At 38.1% G+C, this 25,047-nt stretch overlaps 1 protein-coding gene across 1 annotated transcript in view; it reads left to right on the forward strand.

The window, feature by feature from the left end:
* pknox2 (pbx/knotted 1 homeobox 2) overlaps positions 1 to 25,047 on the forward strand; it is a 98,184-nt gene that overhangs the window by 11,607 nt on the left and 61,530 nt on the right. The window contains exon 2 of the mRNA XM_073815982.1: positions 4,681 to 4,752. The gene's annotated coding sequence lies outside the window, so the exon portion shown is untranslated. The remainder of the gene's footprint in view (positions 1 to 4,680; positions 4,753 to 25,047) is intronic.

Genomic DNA, 25,047 nt, shown 5'->3' on the forward strand with positions numbered 1-25,047 from the left:
AAAAGCGTCTGCCAAATGCATAAATGTAAAGGCAAGTATGTTGAAATGTGTTGATATTACTTTGACAGATTTAGACATTCGGAAATAATAAGTATTACAGATTTGAATCTTTCCCAAATGTCTGCAGAAAATAAAAATTTCATGCAGAGATGGAGCTCCATTTAAAAGATTTAAAGGATTTGTTTCGGGTATGAACCCAGATCTACCTGTCTTATTGCTTTGCCTGAGGGTACTTAGCTCCTTTTCCTGTTTGGATTTCCATAGTTTGTCGATATGAAGATACCAGGATCTAATATTCTGGAGAAAGTTATTGGGAGAGTGACAGTGATGTTCTGCATTGAGGACACAGTGGATACTTCATTAAGCTCATATTATGCATGTCTGTGTGTTTACTTGTCAGGTAACTAAATAAACTATTGCTTTATCCCATATATGTTTATTTTGTTCTCTCTGTGTGTGTATAAACCTAATGTGTGCGTGTGTTGCTCTGTGTTTAACTTGTTGTGTCTAGCCTGGCTTCTTGTGTCAGCTGCACACTGGTTTAATGTGAAGTTTAAGCCCCTTGTGATGCCAACTGGGGTCTAGTTACACTAGTGGGAATACCTGCCATTGTGCCCTTAATCCCTCCTAATTCCCAGGAATTCTGCCATCAGTCCTCTCAACCTCCTTTCTCCTGCCACACTTATCTTTTATGAGATACTATAAGTGATCTTAAAGAGACAGCCTCTCCGTCTTGAAAAAGCTTTTAAAGCTATTGATAGTTTATACCCATCACATGCCGATAGAGTTTCATCGCAGTGCTTAGTTGAAAATATTCTTAGCAACCAATTAGATGCCTGGCCATGCTTATTTAAAGATTAAATTTAATGATCCATCTTTGTGATGGAAGTCTTCCGATAAAGAAAGAATCTGTCATTAAAGTATTAGTTCGCCCAAAAAATTCAAATTTAATGACCCTCATGCCATCCCAGACGTAGGCGACTTCCTTTCTTCAATTAAACACAAACAAATAATTTTATTTTAAGGTGCTGTCATGTTATTATCTTATATGGGGATATAAGATAATATATGGGGATTATATGTTATTATCTTGTATGGCGAAGCACCAAAATGCACATGCATCCATCATTAAAGTGATTCCAGATATGTTATCTGAATCAAAAGGATACATTTGTAAGAGAAACAACTAATATTATAAGCTTATTTAGTGATATTAAAATGTAAACAAGCAGATCTGAGTGATACATTCAAACCAGACTGATATGATAGAAAGTCGTGTTATAGACGGTTTCATCGACGCAATTACGCGCCTGGTCAGAACTTTACTTCCAGTTTCTGTTTGTTTAATTGTCTGACTAGTTACTGAAACTGAACTTTTAAACAAATACCTTGTCGAAAAAACAAATGTTTTGGTTTCCTAGGTAATCTACGTGTTGTTTATTTTGCTTGTTATATAAATCAACTACTTTAAAAGGACTTTGTTGTTATGTATTCTTAGCGGAGTTTACCCGAAGTTACATGTTGACCACGGAAGCCGCTTGTTTATGTTGTTAGTGCTGAAACTGCCTATAGTCACAAAAAATGTGATTAATTTATTAGTGTCCATGGCACAAAATTCACCTTTTTTTGTGCCTTGAGCACGAATGTCTTTGTCCGTGGCACAACATTCTTTTTCGTGACATTTCATGTATTGTTTTTTCATACAGTAGTTTTTTCCTATTTTATTACCATTGTCGCTTGGGGTTGGGATTAGAATCACTTTCTGTTATATTTTTGGACATCCAAACCCCAACTCTAATCCCAACTCCAGGTGAGAATAGTTTTAAAAGCCGAAGAAAAACATGTAGAAACCAACACATAAAAGTACATCCTAACCCAAACCCAAAATCTAACCCCAACCCCAAGCGACAATGATTTAAAAATAGGGGGGAAAAAGAGAAAACAATACATAAAATGACACGAAAAAGAAAATCGTGCCACGGACACAAAAAACTATTTATAGAAATTTATGCGAGTGACATGAACATTCGTGCACTAAAGGCACTAAAAAAAAACTGAATTTCATGCAATGAAAATAATTATCAAATATTTCAAAATTTGTGCCGCTTCATATTTCATTGGTTCTACCACTTCTGGTGGCTGACTAGTCGTGAATTTTTAGTCATGTGACAGCATTTCTCTTAAAGATTAACTGAATGAATCATATACACCTGGAATGGCATGAGTGTAAGTGCACTTTTGTGTGAACTATTTCTTTGATTCTTGTGTTAAAGTGCACAATTATCTGAGAGCTTTTTGACAGCGTTTGCTATCAATCATTTCTCTGGCAAAGGCCCGTTTCAGAAATTGCATAGAAATACAATTACATCCTAATGTTACACACTTTATTAGAGGAGAGACTCGCTGAATATGAATTGTTGTCATAGTAACAGCAAGTTCTGAAGCCCCAGCAGCATCTGATGTTCTCGTAGTCTTTGAACAGCTGTGGGGATGGAACTGCTGAGGCATTGTGGGTAATCACTACATCAACCTTAACCTTGTACAGTATTTCTCAGGTGACGAAGGTTCTTCACATACCGTAAACCCCTTTCACACAGCACATTGATTCCAGAAAAGTCCCATACAACTGCAAGTGTGCCTTCTTTGTGAACGTAATTGCGTCTGGGATCGCACCCGTAAAGGGGACATGCTGTAACACTTTCAGAACGCGTCCTGTGTTAACAAACAGCAGAAACAAAGGTGCGTTGTGAGAACGTGTGTGTCATCGCAACAAGAAGTTATCGTTTAGCACTTTGACATGGGAGTTTTAAATGAAGATCAACATTCACAATGAAATGTCTGCAAACTGGAATGTTAAACTTAAAGTACTCAAGTTCTTTATACTTTAAAATGGCTTGTATTTTTAAAATTACATGACTTACAATGACGCGCAAATGCCAGCTCGGTCAACTGCCTGAAACACGTGCTAAACTCTTGTATTGCAGTGTCAACTCGCAGAGGGAAATTATTGCAAAGCAGCTCGAGTTAGCAAGTGCTTTCGGCGGTGTCTTCAGCTTCCTGCGCTGATTGGCCGGACTCGTGACTCCCAACAAATCAGTTGGGCGTTGGGCGGGCATTGCTGAATAGAGTGCCCTGTTCCTTTTTCTGACGGCTCTCACTTAATCCATGGCTGCGTCAGAGCCAAAATAGCGCATTTCAAAATTACATTACTTTATCGGCAAATCAGCTTTTAAAATGCCCGATGTCGATGATTGGCAAAATGCTTAATATCGACATCGATAATCGGCCAGATCAATAATCGGTCGACCCCTACTGCTGTTGTTTTTCTGCTAATGCAGCATCTATTCAGCAAATGAATTACTTCATAATGATATGAAGCAACGGACGCACTAGGAAAAATGATCGGCATGGATTTTTTGCCGATAGCCGATTGTTCCATTAATGAACTGCTATCGGTGCCGATTAATTGGCAAAACCGATTAATCGGTCTACCTCTACTTCCCACTATCCGCACTATAGCGGACTATAGCTGAGATCGATCCAAGCTTAAAAGGACAGCACGTCATGCGCTACCTTATTATCTTTTCATATACAAAAATGCATATGCGTGGATCTCAAGAGCGAAATCGTCGATAATGAACGAACTTACAATAAAAAAAAAAAACAAGTGGACAACTAATAAATTGTTAATTTTAAAGCTAATAAAAGTTGTTAATTTTGTAGTTTTGTAGTGTGTTAAGTCTCCTTGTCTGTCTTTTTTCACTGTGGAAACATTATTCACATCGGCTTGAGGGAGTGCATGAGGTCGACATGGACATGGAGGTAGGCCGAGATTAGGTGTTTCACAGAGGAGCTCTGTGTATTTAGGAATGGGCTTTACCCCAAAGTTCAACTTTCTCAGGGTGTTTGTATAAAGAGGTGGGGGGAGGGCAACTCACAAATCTTCTGTTCATTTCTGCGATGTGTTTTTCCTTAAATGATCTTTTGCTGTGTGGTTGTTTGTGGAGACACCCTAGTGCTCGGGTGGGCTGTGTGTGTGTTTGTAGTGGTCTTCTGAAACCGAAACGCTAATGCGTCCTCTAAGGGCTGACGAGGAACAGCACGATTAACCCTCCAGCCCCACGGGGGGAGCTGCTGCTCTCTCCATGCTCTAATTCACTTTGACGTCAACAGGAAGGCCGACCAGGTCTCATGGGTTTGGGTTGGTGGGGGGATGCATTGTGGACTATATGAGGGTGCTGGGGTTTAAAGGGGCTGCTGGAAGGATTACAGAACCCTAAAATGTTTTCTTTGTAATATGTAGGCAACCTGAGAAAGCTTTCACACAAACCTCTCAACTGTACTTAGACTATGGGGGCAGGTAGACTTTGTTTGCCCACCTACCCATGTATAGCTCACACATATATAGGCTGTGCAGCAAAGCACACACACATAAATATCTTCGAACGTACTATCAAATTACTTTTTAAATTGTGCGGTCAGCAAGCCCACGGGTATCACGCAGCGTAAATAAAAGATTGCTCTGAGCTTTCCTTGTTCACGAATGCACGCACTGCTTAAACCTAAATCAACATTTCTACCCATTTACAAGTGTGTTGGAAGTGAAGTAATGATGCCAGGTTATTAGCCCAAAGCTCCGGTCATTAGATACGACTTTAAAAGGTTTCTCTTGTGTTGTAGACGGTCTGGAGGGCTGTGCACCAGGAGACCCACACCAACATCAGATGCTCTGATGCTGAGAACAAGCAAACTGTAAGTTCCTGAATCAACACTTTTCATGTTTCCACACAAACACATGTGCTCTGTTTTAAAACATAGTGAGCTGTTTACATAGGCAGCATTTTAAGGAATCTTAGGATGTTCCTAAAGATACTTTCTTACTCCCAACATACTTTCTTGCAACCAAATTTTAATTGCATGAGAAGAATAGTTTACCCCAAAATGAAAATTAGTTTTCCTTAACCTTAAGTCATCCTATAACTTTATATTAAGTAATATCCTGGCTCTTTCAGCTTTGTATTGGCACTGGATTGTGCCCCATTTAAAAAAAGGGGATTCTTCCTTCCGCCTGACCTTACTCGCATATAGTCGTAGTTCACTGTAGTTTAAAATATAAATTTTTCTTTACAAAAAACCCATTGCTTTGCCTCGGAAGACATTTAATATAGATGGTTTCATCGGCGCACACGTGTTGTAGTGTTTATGTGCTTGAGCTGACATTAGCCGTCTGTATTTATTCATCGGTCTGGCTACTTCAGTGACTAATCTGATCTCTGAAACAAATCCCTTGTCGAAATAAAATGTTTTTGTTTGCTAAAGACAAGGGGAGATGAGGAGCATGGATCACAACTGTGTGGAAAGGTTCGGCAGCCATGCAAGAATTCAAGGGTCTGTAGCTAACATTGTATAATCCATTAATTTTAAATAGTAACGTTAAAGGTGTAATAGTTGATACGCGATATGATACAGTATATGAATGAAGGTCATTTATTTCCATTCTTATTAGAAATAAACTACTGTAAAAGGACTCTGCTGTTATTAATTCTTTGTGGAAGTCTAACGGATGTTGCGTTTAGTCCAAAAGGCGCTTGGTTATGTTGTTGCTGCTAAAACCGTCTATAAGGATTTGTTTTTTTGAAGCTTTAAAAATGGGGCACTATCCAGTGCCATTATAAAGCTAAAAGGAGGCAAAATATTATTTAATATAACTCTGACTGTTTTTAGCTGTAAGACAAAAGTCACATACACCTGGAATGGTTTGTGGGTGAGTAATATGTGGGCTAATTTATATTTTGGGAAAACATTTCTCTAATTATAAATATTGAAAATTTCTAATTTAGACTAAAAATTATCCTATTTCACACAGCAGGTCAAAATCCATTGAAATCACTGTAAAAGGTGTTTCTTTGCCTTAGTAGATTTAACAAAAATAAAATAAGTAAACTGTATTAAAAATGTTGAATTCTTGTTTTTTTTTTATCAGAAAATGAGTTAAAATAACATAAATATTTGAATAATTTGAGCAATTCTAAATGAACACATTATTTGAGTAAATTCAACTTCATTTTATCATGTATAATCCACTTAAATTTGTCAAAAGGAAATTAACTTAATAATTTTGTGTTGAAACTACATGATGATTTTATTAAACATAACTAACTAGGCAGTGGACTCGTAGTTCCCAGCATGCTTTGCATGGGACTGCATTTGGAGAGTAAAATTTGAATTTAAACTCTATTTTATGTGTTTTTAACTAAAAGGAAATACTTGTTAGTGTTTAATGTTCATTTATCTTAGAGATTTGGAAGAGTTTCTGTTTCTACTTTGAGTTTTGTAGTTACCATTGTTCAAAAGACTGCGCTTGTGCATACTGAAGTATGCTGCGCTTCAAAGCTTCCCAAAACGAAACTGAGTGGGCGTTGATTGAATAAAAGTTACGTGCCCTCATCTCATGGAATAAAAAAACAACAAACCATAAATAAGTTACCTGTTCCAAGAAAAGGAAGTTAATTTGAGTTATACTAGTACTATTAGTTAACATAACTTGATATTAATAAATTGAATAAATCAAAAGTTAATTAAAGTAAAATTTATTTAAAAAAGACATTAACTAGTATTTTTTTCATTTAAATGTTACCTATTTTAATTAAGTCTGTGTATAATATGCTGATTTTTTTTTACATTGACTGTACTTAATTTATTGGCTTTTTCTTAAAATGCTACATAATATTTTCGCATTCATTGAAATCCATATCATTAAGTTGTCCTTACTCAAAATATCAGTTAGTTCAATAAACTTGCAAAAAGTAGTTGGAAACTGGGGTTTTATTTTTATTGAGTTAGATCCAAGCCTAACAACAGTGAAACTATAATCATTACCTGTCTACTGGTCACTTTTGAGGTTAAATTACAGTTAGGATGCTGCCTACCTAGGCAGTAAACAGCAAGTCAGATTTTGGTACAGAGCCATGCCCGTACCCGAACTCTTTTCAATTTTTAGTCTCAGTTTGAAGCGAGAAAGGTAAACCGACATAATTTTGGCAAATGCTCAAAACAGCTTTTGTAGTCCTGCATTAAACGACTTTCATAATAACGCTTTTGCTAAAGTTGGTAGCGTTAATAGCGTATAAAATTACTCTCACACTTTCGTAGAGAGCTGATAAATATGCAGCGTCGCCTATCGAGACACTTAAAACAGGCAAACCTGTCATTTCTCTCCAGTAATATCTGTGTCCTGGAGTCATGGAGTTCTTCCTTGCTGCTTTAGTCAAAATTTGCCTTTCGCAGATGAAACCCGAAATGTAGTTTTTCGATGCTCGCTGTTTGTCTGCAATCACCCCAGCTGTGTTGTTTAAGAATTTGTTTCCTTTCTTTAATGGCATTTTTTTGCTATATACTTATAGAGTGCAAATATGTTGGAAAACACAATTTGACGTTGTTAATGGTTCGTGGGCTCAGGGTGGCATTACGTTGCGGATGAGCGGGAGAGGGCGAGGATGGGGGAGACATCTGTGTGTCTAAGTGTGTGTGCAGGGTGACGCCAATATGCAGAAGGGTTAACTCTTTGATTTTCAGAGGGAGTAAAAGCCAGGCAAGTCTCTTTAATTGAGTGTGAAAACAGCTGGGGATCCAGAGCCATTTTCCCCCACAGCAGCATGGAAGTGACTTTCTCAATATCCTCCCGACTCTAATCGCTCATAACCCCAACTTCTCTCTCTCTTTCTCTCTCGCCCGCTCTCCTGCTCCGTCTCCCTCCCTCTCACTCCTGGAGCCCTGCCGTGGATTGTTTTACGCTTAATTTTGTTAAACCTAATGAGATTTCCCTAATTAAATCTCCTCTTGACTGGAAATCTCTCTCTCCTGTCGAGAGAAGTGATTGTTTGTAGATCTTTTTAGACAAATAAACATTTTTCGGAGAGAAAGCGGAGCGCGAGAGAAACTGTGGGAGCCGGCATTCTTTTTCATGCCAGCGCCATACTCAGCGTTCTTCCGTTAATGCCTTTTACTTCATTTTTCACCTTTGAACCTTATCAAATGATCAAAAGTGATTCTTCAGGACTCATCTTACAACTTAGATGAAGTGCATTAACTTATCATACATGATAGTCAATCTTGAAGGTGACGTGTTATTTAAGTGAATTGCTGAAATAATGAGTCACAGCCTGGCTCACTTTGTCTTTGCACGTTGAGCGGATTTGTTTTAATACATTCATAGACTTAAAGGGACACTCCACTTTTTATGAAAATATGCTCCTTTTCCAGCTCCCCTAGAGTTAAATATTTGATTCTTACTGTTTTGGAATCCATTCAGCTGATCTCCGGGTCTGGCGCTAGCATTTTTAGAATAGCTTAGCATAATCCATTGAATCTGATTAGACCATTAGCATCGCGCTAAAAAATAACCAAAGAGTCTAGATATTTTTACTATTTAAAACTTGCCTCTTCTGTAGTTACATCGACGGAAAATTAAAAGTAGCGATTTTCTAGGCTAGGAACTATACTCTCATTCTGGCGTAATAATCAAGGACTTTGCTGATGTAACATGGCTGCAGCAGGCGTAGTGATATTACACACTGCCCGAAAATAGTCCCCTGTGGTTACTTTCAATCAAGTCCTTGATTATTACACCAGAATGAGAGTATAGTCCTAACCATATCTGCCTAGAAAATTGCAACTTTTAATTTTCTGTCGGTCTTAGTACACAATGTAACTACAGGAGAGTCAAGTTTTAAATAGGAAAAATATTGAAACTCTTTGGTTATTTTTTTTGCGCAATGCTAATGGTCTAATTAGATTCAATGGATTGTAATAAGCTATGCTAAAAGTGCTAGCGCCCTGACCCATAGATCAGCTGAATGGATTCCAAAAACTGTAAGAATCAAATGTTTAACTCTAGGGGAGCTGGAAAATGAGAAAATTTTCAAAAAAAGTGGAATGTCTCTTTAAGTTAAAATTCATAATCCAATAACGATTCGTAATTCCAGAAATATCCAACGCAAAAGCTTCTTTCATAGTAGCAATATTGTCATTTATATTTATAAGGTTGGATGTATGAATATGTACGTGTGTGCGGTGCCGGTGTTATGTAGGAAAGTGCTGCCGGGTGTGTCTGCTCCATTGAACTCTCTGAATAAAAGGCCTTGAGAGTATTGTTGACTGCGGTCATTGAGCTGGTATTGTGGATGCCTCCTGGGAAACTATTGTGGGAGTCGACCTTCTGTTTCCCGTGCCGACATCGAAAATCTAGTGCCAAGACACCTTTACACACACACTATTCTAACCAGACCTTATTTTTTGTCCCCTCCTGTGGACTTTTGGGCGGTCTGCCCAGTTCTTATGAAAGGTGCCCTCTGAATTTACCCCCTCGATCGGGTTTCTCCCACCAGTTGCTCAGTTTGATGTGTGTAAGTAGGGTGAGGAGTCAGGGGAGATGTCCTGGCATCTGGCACCATTGTGCCACACAGAATAACCAGTTCACCGTGAGACTATTTACTATTCAACGATTAGTTTTTTCCATGGAATGTCGCTCTTTTTGACAAAACACTTCTGCTGTGATTCACATTGAGGACATGAAATGCGACTATCTATTTTCAGCAAGAAGGAAAGGTTCATTGAACTGAAATCGACCCCTACCCGTAGGCTATGTATCAAATGATCAACCATATTAGAAACATGCTATAAATGTCATAAATAATGTATGGGGCTTGATTTTTAGGGATACACACTCTGCATGGTTTACATTGGCATTAACAATACGCTTGTCATCGAGCAGTTAGTATGATTCCTTTTGCACTTTCTATAACAACCCCATCCTCATCATTACCACCACCATCATCATCATTACCATCATCATCATCTCCAGCACCCATGGCCTTCACCCCGAGTCTCTTCCTCATCAGCCTCGATTAGCATTATGTTGATTTAGCCTAGCAGCCCCCACCAACTCAACGGAGGCTTATTAGGTGGAATATTTTTTTTTATTTATTCCCGTTTTCTTGGGGTCCCTGTCGGCATTTCCAATTACTCTCGCCGTTCGGCTGTAATTGCCTCCGTGCTAATGGCTGCCAGACAATTGTGCTAAATGAGGTGAAGGCGCGAGGCAGCGAGCTCGACTTCATTAAGAGCTAATGGGATTTTATTGGGGGGACTGAAGACCCAGCTCATCAAAAAGGAGAGATGGAAAGAAAACAAAACAGATGGAGGAGAAGTGGCTGAGAGAGTTTTATAGGCGTTTCCTAACGTCGCTGCTTGTCTTAAGTCGTGTCGAACACGAATGTGCAGCCGTACGGTTTTTAGTGTTAAGACACACGTCTGCATTTTTATCACGCTGGAGACTTTGTACTAGGAAAATAATATTTTTTGTCATGTAGATTATTTATCATATCAGCATCATTTTATTTTGCTCTCCATGTAGTACCGCCCACTTAGAGTGGAAGACGTGACATTTTCTGCATAAAAGCATCTTACATAATGTAAAGAATATTGTGTAAAAAATAAAACCTTGATATCTTTGATATTGTGAAAAAGTTTGAAATCAAAGTACAGTAAAATCAATGATCAAACTTTGATACTCCTAAACTTAAAATTAGTTTTTGAGATTAACCTTGGATTAGGCACCTATTATTTTATATACCCAGACATCTATATGATAACCTGCATATGTAAACACTTAGATAACCAAAAATCCCCACACATTTAACCGATATGCAGCACAAAAATATTCAGTTGAACATCCATGCTTAAAAAAATATGATAGACTGGATTACATAGATTTTATGATAATGTTTCCATATACATACAGATCTTGTACAATAGCGCTTCTATTCAAATAAATATTTCCTTGACAGTAATCTGAAAAGAAACGTCTCAGGTTTATTAAGTGAGTTCATTCATGATGAATAATCCAAACGCCATCTCTGTCTGAATCAATTACCTTGAATAGACGTTAAACAACTCACGAATTGCGTAGATGTTAATGGCGTAGAAGTTTCTCAATGTCTCTTTCTCATTCCATCTGGTTTATGTTAGTGTGCTTGACACAGAGAAAAAGTGGATTAACAGATCTTGTACGATTTTTGAGAGCTTTTCGCACTTGTAAGAAACAACCTGACGTGGATGAGATGATTCCTTAGTGAGTGACTTAACTGTCTTTTGCCATGCTGTTCTGCTTAAAAACAAATACGCTCTTCTGTTGATGCTCTCAGGGTGTACAACATGTTTACCAAGAGCAGATGTTGTATTAAATCTCTTAAAGATGCACAGACTTTTTATTTTCCATTTACTTTATCATGCTATGATGTATCATAAGTTGGACTACAGCACTTTTAAAAAAAACAACAACATCAAAGTGAGATACAGTATTACTAAATTATCCAGTAATAAATTCATTTCCATCTACTTTATGCACAACAACAACATTTAAATAAAATATTTATTTAAAGGAACACGATTTTGGGAATTTAGCTTATTCATCGCATCCCCCAGAGTTAGATAAGTCCATACCTTTCTCATCTCCGTGCGTGCTCTAACTCTGTCTGACGGAGCCCCCGCTAGCTTAGCTTAGCACAAAGACTGGAAGTGAATGGCTCCAGCTAGCATACTGCTCCCAATAAGTGACAAAATAATGTGAACATTTTCCTATTTATGTGTTGTGATTTGTATAGTCACAGCGTGTACAAATAACAAGGTCACATGAGACACAGCCATCTTTTAACCCTATACATACTGGGAACTATATTCTCAGAAGGCGAAGCACTGCTACTTGGGCGGAGTGATTTGCACAACTCTGACCAAACTCTCTGCTCCTCACCAGGGGCTTCTCGGGTGGTGCGTGCAAATCTAATACGGTGAATAAGCTAAATTCCCAAAATCTGGGCGTGTTCCTTTTTAGTGTCAGTATTTTTGTCATTTGTAAAATATTATATATCTAATTGTTCTTGTAGCTCAATTGGTAAAGCATTGTGTTAAAGAAACACGTCGACTTTTGGGGACTTTATAGCTTATTCACCGTATTAGAGTTAGATAAATCCATACATACCCTAAAATCACTCCGCCCAGGTAGCAGTGTTTCGCCTTTTGAGAATATAGTTCCCAGTATGTATAGGGTTAAAAGATGGCTGTGTCTCATATGACTTTGTTATTTGTACACTGTGACTATACAACTCACAACATATAAATAGGAAAATGTTGGCATTATTTTGCCACTTATTGGGAGCAGTATGCTAGCTGGAGCCATTTACTTCCAGTCTTTGTGCTAAGCTAGGCTAGCGTGTGTGCGTCAGACAAAGTTAAGGCATGCACGGAGATGAAAAAGGTATGTATAGACTTATCTAACTCTGGGGGATACGGTGAATAAGCAAAAGTCCCAAAAACTCAGGGTTCCTTTAAAAGCCCAAAGATTGCGGGTACCTTGAGCCAAAACAACCCCAAGTTGTTTTGGATAAAAGTGCCTGCCAAATGCATAAATATACTGTATTGGTCATTGGAAATGGTGTCAGCGGGTCTTGATCCAAGAACATATGAAACTTGAGTTAAACTTGATCTTATATCTCTCATAGCTTTGCTTACATATATTCTGTATAAAAAAAATTGTCACTTCAGCACAGAGCTGCTTCAACCACAAGGTTGGAGCTAAACTGATTCAGAGACAGTGTTACTGTGTAATCGGGTTATCTTCGAGGTGGAAAAGAGAGAGAAATCTATACCCTGATTAGATAAAAGGCATAGCTTCCAGCCATAACATCTAACCACAATATGATACCGGATAGGCTCTGGCAGTGCGAAAAATAGGTCTCTGTTTTTATCATCCCCTTGTGTTTGTCTATTTACTGTAATTTTAGATTTTTGAGGTGAACATCTGTTTTGATTCGAATGTCGGAAAATGGCGGTTTAATGGATCATGGTATGGTTGGAGCGAATGACCGTGGGATGTTTGTGATTGATGTGGATGGGAGATTTGAGTCACCGTTCTGGTTTTCGAGACACTTGGCAAGGGAATTTTCAAGGAGTAAGTGAGAGTAAATGAGGAATGAGAGAGTTTGGCAAAGGAGCAAACGGCTGAGACAGCGAGCGAAAGAACAAGAACTTTTAAGATGGTTAAATATTTACATGCAAGGCATTTGAAGGGATAGTGTCATAAAAATTAAGATATCAATTATTATTGCTTTGTCAGCAACCATGGTTACATAAAAAAAAACTCAATCTCATGGCAATTGCGTACGTATTTTTAAAAAGTTATTTTAAATTTGTATGACCAAATTTTTACATTTTTGTATGATTTGCTTTCAGCCTTGTGATATTTGGGGTTGGTGGATGGTAGGAGTGCAGTATCATTATTGATGTTTTCCTGATAATCTCAAGTTTATAATTAATTTCATGCAAATTCGTACAAATTAGCCAACTAATAACATACACACCAATTCCCCTCATATTAGCAGCAGAAAAGATGTTTCATAGGCAAGGTGAACTTTGATGAAAGATTGTGAAAATATTGTGAAAAACATACAGTGATCAATCATACACAGAAACATTTATTTGAAAAGTAAGGAGGAAACTTTTCGTTTATGTTAACATAGACAAGAAATAGCATTGTGGTAATGCAAGCCGAAACAAAGTAATCAGTCATGTTTTGTAAGTAGTGATAAAGAAATAAGAAAGTGACTGACTGAATAAATGGTTGAATCAAAGAAAGAGAGAGAGAGATAGCATGAGTGAGCAACCATGTCTTGGTGCTAACAGCTGTGTTGCAGCTGCCAGTGGCTCCTGCTGAGGGTGAGCAGCTCAATTCTCCAGGGTCAGATCTGTGGTATGGCGGTATCCGTGGCAACGGGCTTTGGGCCTGTGCGGCAAGAACAATCCCGCCTCTGAGAGCCGAACACTGCGCTCTGAGCTCAACACACCGGAATGTACACCGACACAGGGAAAAGAGAGCAGGGAAAAGGGTGAGAGAGAGAGAGAGAAATGAGAAGGGTTAGATAAACAGAGATGGGATGGAGATGGAGAAATTGTTTGCAAGATAAAAGAATGAAACAAGAGAATACAGGAAGTAGAAATTAAAGAGTCAAAGTCTTTATGCATTTGGGCAGATCCCAATTTTTCTTCAAAGTAACTTTAAGTGCTTTTTAAAATATACATTTTTTATCAGTATGTGTCTTCCATGGGAATCGAACCCCTGATATTTGCATTTCTAAACTAATGTTTTAGTGTTTGGGAAGCCACAGGTACACAACATTTTTAAGCTTTCTTGCTTTATACCTAGGCAAAAAAACAATAAAAAGTATAAAATGACTAGTCATGTGACTAGTGAGCTTAATTTTAGTCTGATTTATTTGTGTAATATTTATTTTATTTTATTTTAGTCTGATATATATGTGTAAGAAGCCTTGACGACTAATATTTTGTTTGTTAGAGTTTATTTACCAATGACAAAGTTTTTGTTCAAAATTGATAATTGAACCAAAGATTATCAGTAAATATTATCAGGAAATAATGACTATAATGATCTTTTTTACACACAAACCAATCGAATTTCGAATGAACTGGTTTACAGCTCACATCATATGTACAGTAAAGGTTGAGCATTTTGTTTTTCCAGTATTTTTTTCACGCTGCCAAAAGACAATCTCACGCAAATTATTGGAAATGTATAATGTTTTTCCAGAGAGTTTTTGATGAACAAGTGTTTTGGTGGCATGCAAGTAAATTTTTTCATCATATGTTTTTCGGTTTCTAAGTTGGGTGTGTAAGATACCAAATCCAATGCTATGTCATATTAACCAGTGTCTTGTTGACTAAAACATAGCAACGTTTTGAAATCTGTCTAAAGCTCTTAGCAACTTTTTTTGTTGGCTTGAAAATATTTTGACCCAGCGGGGTTAATTGTAATGCTTTGTTACAACTAACCCCTCAGCACTTATGAAAACAGCTAACGTTAGCGTTATTCCTGTTGTTGTTTTAAATAGGCTACCGGTACACACGAATGATTGCTGGCTGCCAACAAAATAAATGTGCCTGTCTTATCAAAATCTTGTGTTGAATTTATTTTTGTTCATATCTTTAATATTGATTGAATAAGGTCACGTCAAAGATTGAAATTATAATGAAATGAATGGCAAAAATCAGACTTTGATGCTCATTATCTCAGAATTTTATTTTTCAAACTGTAGTATGGTTATCACAGACTGGGTCACATATAAAAAAATGTTTTGTCATAATTGTGCTGCTTTTTTCACATATTTAGACATTTGTATGCATTTATAATTTAACTATTGTTAGAAAAGGGCTGGATGAATGAATGAATACAGTGGATACCTGTCTATTCAAGTATATAGACAAAATGGTATTGAAATATTTGCCTGCAAACTTAATTTTTAGCAAGTGTAACAACTAACCCCCTGCCTGTTACAATGAACCCCATCTTTGGGGTAAGTTGTAAAGTTTGCACTTTTGTCACGTTTGGTGTAATTGTCCAAGAATGGTAAGTACTAGAAACAAACTTCAAATGTTCATTTGTAGCAGAGATGTGTGTGTTGCTTGTGTTAAAATATAATTAATCAAACTCAAAAAAAAATAATGATTGACCCAAAACCAAAAAGCGTTAGGTTATGCCCCACTCTCCCCTACTTTTGTTTTAAAACATTTCTAATATTCCTTTGGCCTTTTTCACAGCCATTTGGTTTTCACTGTGTGGTCTCATTGCTTGGCTCCATAAAGATTCAAAAATATCTTCCAAATCCCCCTCAGATAAAATAAGAGCATTTGGGTGACAAGAAATAATGACAGAACATTTTGGGTGTAATGTTTCCTTAATTAACAAGTGCAACTTTTAAATTTAGATTGTGGTTGTTGAGTTAACAGACTCGTTCTTTACCGTCCCCTAAAGCAAGACGGCTGGAATCGGCTCTTATCTCCCGACTCCAGCACCGGCCCACAGCAGTCTGGCTCGCTTTAAGCCCGTAAACATCGTTTTAAACCCAAAGCTTCATTAAAAATCATCCTGAAGCATCCAATGTCATATTAAATACTTTAAGCAGGTAACCAAGCTGGCACAAATCCTAATGTGCTCTTTGTGTTTTATAGAAATGTTTCAGTGTTTAGTGTCTCCTGTAGTTTTATCACAGAGGTAAATTTAGAGAAAGACAAATATATATATATTTTTATGCATTTTGGTCCACAAATCTATCACATTTAGTGTTACAAATTTAATATTCAGCAAAAAGGAGTGAAAATTTGAATAACAAAATCAGAATAAAGGTAGTACTTTTTACTTTTTTTGTTTAATATGAGCTGGCTCTACAAATTGAAAAACCTGATGATTCGTGATTTCCCAGCATGATTTGTGAATCTTACAAAAACAAGTTAAAATGGTCAGTGTCAGAAAATTTATTTTTTTAAATTAAATTTTTGACCTAGAATCTTAATCAATTATTTTTTAATACTTGTTACTGCTACAAATTGTTATAAATCTCGGTTTTGGACCCAAATGACTATCTACTGTTTATCTACACCCCATCAGTAAAAGCACTGAAAGCAAAGGATCTCTTCTTTTTATCATCTTGCAGTTATAAAACAACCATTGTCCTCTGTTAAGGCGGTTTATTTTTGAAGTCACACATATAGCTGAATTTATAAATCTGCCACCCACAGTCCTTCTGGACGGCCCTGAGCGACCAGCTGCCTCCTGTTTGGCATTGTTTGTTACAAACTCGCACGATTTAAATGAGGCACTGACGAAGTGTTGATGAACTAAGGAGAGATATGTGATGTCACGCTAGCTGGGTCAACCAAGCCCGAGAAAGTTCGAATAACAGCAAAAGTTTGTATATTAATATTCACACTAATAGATGTTGTAAACATCTCATGCGGGTTTCTGCGCTTAGTTAAGTATGTGCGTAAAATGCGGCAGGTTTGTCGTGGTTTACTCTTAGTCTGGTTGAATACTAATTTGATATAAAGTGTAGACAGGAGTTCGTAGGGCACAACAAGGTACGTTTCCACTTAAACAACTATTTCCCATCACTATTCTGTCACAGGGATGACGGAAATGTGTACAAATGATGCGTGTGTTGGGGGGTGCAGCAAGAGTTTCCATGGCAACAGGATTCCTGCGAAAGGTCAACGTGGAAGGCAGACTCGGAAAAGCACAAGAGGATTATTGGGGATTTAGCGTCGAGTAAAATCATTTTTTATTCTCTTTTTATGTATTTTTTGTCCTATCTGAATGACGATAAAAAAGTGGATATGAATAGCGCAATTATATTGCTCCAAAACGGTTCAGTCTTCCTTTTTTATGATTTCTTGCCTTGCTCCTTTGAAGTGAAATTGAAAAGCAAAAGAGTGGTGGACGGCGATGTGCCGGCTTTGTGCTTGGCGCTGATACGCACTCGTCTGCCCCCTCAATCACTTCCACCCCCCCTTCTTTTTCCACTCACTTTAATTAAGTCAGCCTCACTACCATGACTGCCAAAGATAATTGGAGTGGGTTTTGGATGCCATTTACTTGAAATGTCGCCTGTTTCTTTCTTTTTTTTAAATTCCCCGTCTCTTCACCACCACGTTTACTAATTTTTTCCCTCTTTTCTCATTCGTGAGGCAGGGATTAACCTGTGGTGGGTGCCGCGCAGGTATACGTCGTTCCATTGCAGATATTTATTAGACAATTTATTAACCAAGCTCGTGGGCGAATATTAGTTTTCTTCAACTTGCTTACTCTGATATTACTAATGTATTTTTAGAACATGTAACTTTAAAGACATATTTGCTATCTTAGGCAATTACTGGCACATCGTCATTTATGTTATCTTATTTTTTCCAACACTTAAATCAAAAGTCTTGTTGCAGCTTCTTGTAGGATCAGGTCAAACCACTTTGAAAGTTTTTCATTTTACTTTAGTTAGGGTAGACCAGTGGTCTCCAACATGGTGCACGGTCATAATTTTAATAGTTATTTATTACATATTTTTATATTAGCTTGGCTTTTTTATGTATGTTAACATTTTAAGCAATTATAAAACATATCAACAAGTAACAAAATAAAATCAACAAGTAAAACAAAAAAGTTTTGAGTAGACTACATCAACAAAGTAGCCCTCCATATTGTTTTATTCATTGTGGTAGCCCTTGCTTACGAAACGCTTGGAGACCCCTGGGGTAGACCATATAGGCTGTAAAAAGATGTATGATATGTCTCCATAGACTTCTATTGTAGAAAAAACCCCAAAATCTCCCAAAATTGACTCTAATGACATCATTTGGAGTCTGCACAGTAGTGACTGAAGTGGAGCTGCAGTGTCAAGGTCCCAGTGTTGGGGGTAACGCATTACAAGTAACGTGCATTACGTAATAATATTACTTTTCTGAAGTAACGAGTAAAGTAAAGCATTACTTTATAAATCTACACATTAGTATTTGAGTTACTTTTTAAAAAAAGTAATGCGAGTTACTTTACACTTTAATTAATTTGATAAAAAATATTGTACTGAATTAAAGTGAACATGGTCACGAAGAATTACGCACTGCGTGCGCGCCTGAGCAGAAATAGTTTGAGTCGGCAGTCCAGAGCTTGACATTTTTGTGATAAAAATATGCAATTTTCAGTCATATAAAACACCTGCAAGGTCTGAAAGAGATCAAGCCTCAGACAAGTAAGAAAAAGTAACGCAAAAGTAACTTAAAAGTACTTTCCATGAAAAGTAACTAAGTAACGCAATTAGTTACTTTTTGGGGGAGTAACTTAATATTGTAATGCATTACTTTTAAAAGTAACTTTCCCCAATGCTGCAAGGTCTCACCCATATTCTTGTTTGACTCAATAACAAACACACAAAAAAAAAAAAAAATAGAAAAGCAAACACTTAAAAGTACTGTTTTTTTCGATCTATAAGCCGCGTTTTTTTTCATAACTTGGCTGGTGCTGCGTCTTTTTTGAATTAATTTATGAGGCAAAAGACAACATTACCGTCTACAGCCGCGAGAGTCCGCCATATGCTACTTCTGTATTTATGTAATTCAGTGGATTCAGTGATGTGGAATGACGAGTATGCGAACTTCACGCTAGTTGGCTTGTTCGGTTAATTTAGCCTATTCAACCTTCCAGGTAAGTTCTGTATGCTATGGTTTATTGTTTAAATAACTGATAATATAACTTTAACGTACAGAAATCTATTCAGTCTGCTGTTCTGTCTGCTATTCTTTAGTTGAATAACTTGCGTTTCCAGAATAAATGTCTTTTCTTCTGCTTGGATTTTGTGAAATAATTTTAAATAAACGCGACGTATAGTCCACTGTGACTTACATATTTTATTTCTTCTTAATGAATAATTTTTTAATAATGTGGCTTATACTCCGGTGCGGCTTACAGTCCGGAAAGTACGGTACATCAGTCTGATAAATAACTAAAATAAACAGAAACCATCTTTAAAGTGTAATTCGATTTTTAAGTTAGGGTCAAATCCCATTCGGGGCTTATGATCTATGAGCCAGCCAGCCACCTGTGGGCGATCAAAATGTTTTGACTTCACTTTTTTGAGGATGTTTGTGGCACACCTGCACTGTAAAAAAATTCTGTAGAAATTGCAGCTGGGTTGCCGGTAACTTACCGTAGATTTACATTTATGTTTTTTACTGGCAACATTTTGTTCAAAGTTAAATGAACATTAAACATTTACAAGTCTTTATCTTTACAGAGTAAAACTAAAAAAACAACATCAAGCAAGACATTCTGGGAAACAAAATCTGGAGCAAAAAACAGAAAAAGGTTGATGATGATTTCTGGTTCCCAGAATGCTTTGCATGAGGCTGTTTTTTATAGTTTTATTCTGTAAAGATAAAGACTTGTTAATATTTAAAATTTATTTAACTTTGAACAAACTCTTGCTAGTAAATAACATACATTTAAATCTAAGGTAAATTACCGGCAACCCAGCTGCAATAACATTGTAATTTCGACGGAATTTTTTTACAGTGTGAGGTAGACAAAACATGCTATTAAACCATATCTATAATATCGTGTGGTATAATATGCTAAGAACTAGACATAAATCATAAGCTGATTTTCCTAAAACTTTATGTTGCTATTTAAACATCACTTTCTTGTCCACCAGCTCAACCAGCAGTACGGTGTTAGCTTGGGGCGGGATATTTGAAAACAATCCCATTTGGAAATGCTAATGGCACAAAAAGTGCACACTTTAGCTTCAGGCTGAAAACAAGACTGTGATGGATAAATATAAATGTCCTTCAGAGAGCTGATTTGATGTTTTTGTAATCATAGCCAAGGAATATAATACATGGTGTAATATAGCATAGATCACATTTCTGCTGATGTAAATGGTGATTTGTCTGATTAATCCCTGGTTTTATAGCCCATACTGCAATTTATTGTGTGTGATGAACTTTTATACGTTTTATTGATGCCATCTGTTGAATTTTATAACTCACATCTCATGTGTTCCTGTTTTACGAAGTGTCGTTATGTAATCAGGTGGCGTAAACCCTCATACGGCCCTTTAAAATGTGCATGTTCATACTGTAGCAGAGTCCTCGGGCGCCAGCGTGTCACAGGCCGGGATACACGTGTCGTCGTTTTAGAGGTTCTGTATGTAGTAGCGTGTGTGTTCTGGTCACAGTGTGTGGTGACTGCAGCGGGAATCATTCAGTGAGGCCTCCTATCAATCACGCTGGGCTGCTGAAAAGGGCCGCGTCGGGCCGGGCCACCCATCCAGCCGGCCACGGCAAGGGGGATCCAATATCCCCCAGCCCTAATGTACTCCAGATGGCCAGGGGAGAGCGCAGGGGCCGGCTGGGGCCTCCAGAACAAGCGAGAGCGGAGAAGGTGAGCTGTACGTCTGCATAGCGGCGCTGTGTGTATTTTAGAGGGCAGACGTCGAGACTGCGGGGTTTCACTGTTGTGTGTTGTCTGAGCTTGGCATGCACGCATACAGGTTTTCTTGTTAGGCGTCATGCGCAACACACCTCCGTGTGCCACATATAGAAGCAGTGCAGAGAATTTCGCACCAGAAGTGTGTGTGTGTCCAGCTTAACTTCTTAGTCAAGACTACATTTAAAAATAAACGCACTAAGGGTTCTTTGCATTGATGCAATAGGAGAACGTCATAATATCTAATAAATGAAAGGATTTTTTAAATTTAATAAATTATCCCAATTCTGTGGAAAAGCGTGGCCGCAGATCACAACATACCAGCCCTGTTGATTTTCATAATACCCCTTAAGGTGAAAGAATGCTGCCATTTTAGTAAAATAAACATTGAGAAATTGGACTGCGGGTTATTTAAAATGTTATAGATACACGGAGGAATGTGTCTATCTCCCTGAGGCACACATGGAAGCTTTCATGGTAACACTATATCTGATGGAAGCAATCGGCCCGCCGCAAATGTTGATGCACCTGTGGGTTCGAAACTTGGCTCTGGTCTGGAGATGGCCAAAGAAAAACTTTCCATTCGAAATAACCTGTCATTTTATCTCTCTCTCTCTCTCTTTTGCCGTCTCCCGTTCGTTCTCTCAGTTTCTCTACACTCGCCACATCTCATCTTCTCACCCTCCGTGAGTGTATTTTGTCTTGCGCTCTCTCGCTTTCCTCTCATCTCCCCTCTGCCTTCTCTTCCCTGCTCGTGTTTCTCTCTCTCCCTGTGGCATTGCAGAGGAAATTTAATATTGGATTGTTTGGAGTTTCCAAGGATTCCATTCGGCGTAGCTCCGGGCCGTACGCAAAGACAAACATCAGCTGTCGCGGCCAAGAGCAGCAAACATCTCCTCATTATCCCACCATGCTCATTTTTGCTCCGCCGGACTTGTCTGTTCCTTTCTTACCAAAACTGCACTTCAGGAAGTCTTCGCTCGTGTCAAACTCAGAACTGCAGAACATTTAGAGATTTTGCGATTGCACCCTGTTCAGTTTGTGGAACTTTCAAGAACTTTTAATGACTCTGTGCACTGCGATTACTCCGTGGACACCCTGGTCTCCCTGTGCACCAGCTTCCTTTTTGGCAGAATCTTTCAGAAAAAAAATGTGAGGCTTTAGCAGACAGTTGTTCAAGATAGTTGTGACAGACAAACAGACAGATAGACAGACAGATAGATGAGCAGGGCAAAGAGTACAGATAGATGAGCAGGGCAAAGAGTAAATACATAATTTTCCGCCTCACGTTTTTTCCCATTTTTACCCACTGACCTCCCTCCATTGAGGAAAATGCTTTTAATTTATGATAAACAGACAGATAGATAGATAGAGAGAGAGAGAGATAGAGAGAGAGAGAGAGAGAGAGAGAGAGAGAGAGAGAGAGAGAGAGAGAGAGAGAGAGAGAGAGAGAGACAGACAGACAGAGTCAAAGGGTCAGACAGACAGATAGACAAGCAAACAAACAGACTGATATAGATGGAAGGATGAATGGATATAGATAGATAGATAGATAGATAGGTAGATAGGTAGATAGATAGATAGGTAGATAGGTAGATAGATAGATAGATAGATAGATAGATAGATAGATAGATAGATAGATAGATAGATAGATAGACAGACAGACAGACAGACAGACAGACAGACAGACAGACAGACAGACAGACAGACAGACAGACAGACAGACAGACAGACAGATAGATAGATAGATAGATAGATAGATAGATAGATAGATAGACAGAAAGGCAGAAAGGCAGAAAGGCAGATAGACATACAAAATAGATAGACAGACAGCCAAACAGAGAGAGATAGACAGTCAGACATAGACAGACAGACAGATAGACATAGATATACATACAACATAGATAGACAGACAACCAGAGAGAGATAGACAGTCAGACATAGATATACAGACAGACAGACAGACAGGCAAATAGACATAGACATACAGACAGACAGACAGACAGGCAAATAGACATAGACATACAGACAGACATAGATAGACATACAAAATAGATAGACAGACAGACAAACAGAGAGAGATAGACAGTCAGACATAGACAGACAGACCATAGACATACAGACAGACATAGATAGACATACAAAATAGATAGACAGACAGCCAAAAAGAGAGAGATAGACAGTCAGACATAGACATACAGACAGACATAGATAGACATACAACATAGATAGACAGACAACCAGAGAGAGATAGACAGTCAGACATAGATATACAGACAGACAGACAGACAGACAGGCAAATAGACATACAGACAGACATAGATAGACATACAAAATAGATAGACAGACAGACAAACAAATAGACAGTCAGACATAGACATACAGACAGACAGGTAGATTGACAGACTGACAGAAAGACAGACATGTAGATAGACCAACAGACAGACAGAAAGACAGGTAGATAGACAGACTGACAGACGTACAAACAGGTAGATAGACCAACAGACAGACAGGTAGATAGACATACATACAACATAGATAGACAGACAACCAGAGAGAGATAGACAGTTAGACATAGACAGACAGACATAGATATACAGACAGACTGAAAGACATAAATAGACAGACATACAAAATAGATAGACAGAGAGAGATAGACAGGCAGACATAGACATAGGCATAGACAGACAGACAGACAGACATAGGCATAGAAATACACATACACATACAGACATACATACAGACAGACATAGATAGACATACAAAATAGATAAACAGACAGCCAAACAGAGAGAGATAGACATAGACATACAGACAGGTAGATAGACAGACAGACATGTAGATAGACTGACTGACAGACAGACAGGTAGATAGACAGACTGACAGGTAGATAGACAGACAGACAGGTAGATAGACAGACAGGCAGGTAGACAGACCGGTAGACAGACAGACAGACAGACAGACCGGTAGAAAGACAGAAAGACAGGTAGACAAGCAGACTGACAGACAGACAGACAGAAAGATAGGTAGATAGGCAGACAGACAGGTAGATAAATAGAAAGACAAGTAGATAGATAAATGAGCAGAACAAAGAGTAAAAACAAAAAATACTTTTTTACGGTCTCTTTAAGTTTTCACCCACTGACCTCCATCGAACCTCCATCTGCCAAGTACAACATTATGTTGGGTTCACATTACCTTAGTGGTTTGTCTTTACCATGCTCTTACACCTCCCTTATGAATTGTGTTGATTTAAACAGCTGTACTCCGCTCAGTTACCTCGTCATACGGTAAATACTATGAAGTTTCACTGAAGCTGATAGATTAGGCCTCTAACCCCTTAACCATATGTTTCATCAGTGTCCAGTGCGCACCTATCATTTCACCCACCCGCAGGGTTCGCATGGTCGGTCCGAACGTACGTGCCCGTGGCCAAGACTATGAGTGCTCTTTTGAAATCGAAACTCTTCATTAGGAATCCGCTGACAATCAGAGCAGAGAGAGAGAGTGAGAGAGAGAGAGAGAGAGAGAGAGAGAGAGAGAGAGAGAGAGAGATGTGTGATAATCCCCCCGCTCATTAGCCCCCCGTGACTTCCCCCATCAGCGCACGCACACATTTTCCTCCAAAAGTTTTCTTTTTTTTGGAAAGGAATGGAATGGGTTTGAATCCTCTGCATGCTGATCGCCCTCAGACTAATCCTACTGCCACATTCCTGGCAAAGCCATCTCATGCTCTCTGTCTCCCTTTACACATAGCACCTTATTTATTATCCTCATTGATGCAACTATAGTACACATTTCACAGAGTTGAATGCCTTCGGAAGTCTAACATGATCTTTGACTAAATTACATAAGGCCTGGTCCACTTTGCAGCCGATTCTCACCCACTTACTGACTGTTTGACGGACATCTAAAGGACCCAGAAACTTAGTTCAATTGCTTAGAAGCAATACAAATGGGACAATTGATAAAAGCTGTAAAATAATCTGGATTTGAGTCAATTTGATGAGAAATGTTTCAGTTCATTTTGAAATCTTGCAGACTTTGCAAATCTAAGCTCAGTTTGTGACATTGTTGAGATCTCTCTGAAATTTGTGAGATTTCTGGGATGCAGAAAACTTAAACAAAAGTTTCCATTTGCTCTCCATTTAATGATGTTGGAGAAATATTTA

Source organism: Paramisgurnus dabryanus, chromosome 10 (assembly GCF_030506205.2).
Source record: "Paramisgurnus dabryanus chromosome 10, PD_genome_1.1, whole genome shotgun sequence".
Taxonomy (NCBI): Eukaryota; Metazoa; Chordata; class Actinopteri; order Cypriniformes; family Cobitidae; genus Paramisgurnus; species Paramisgurnus dabryanus.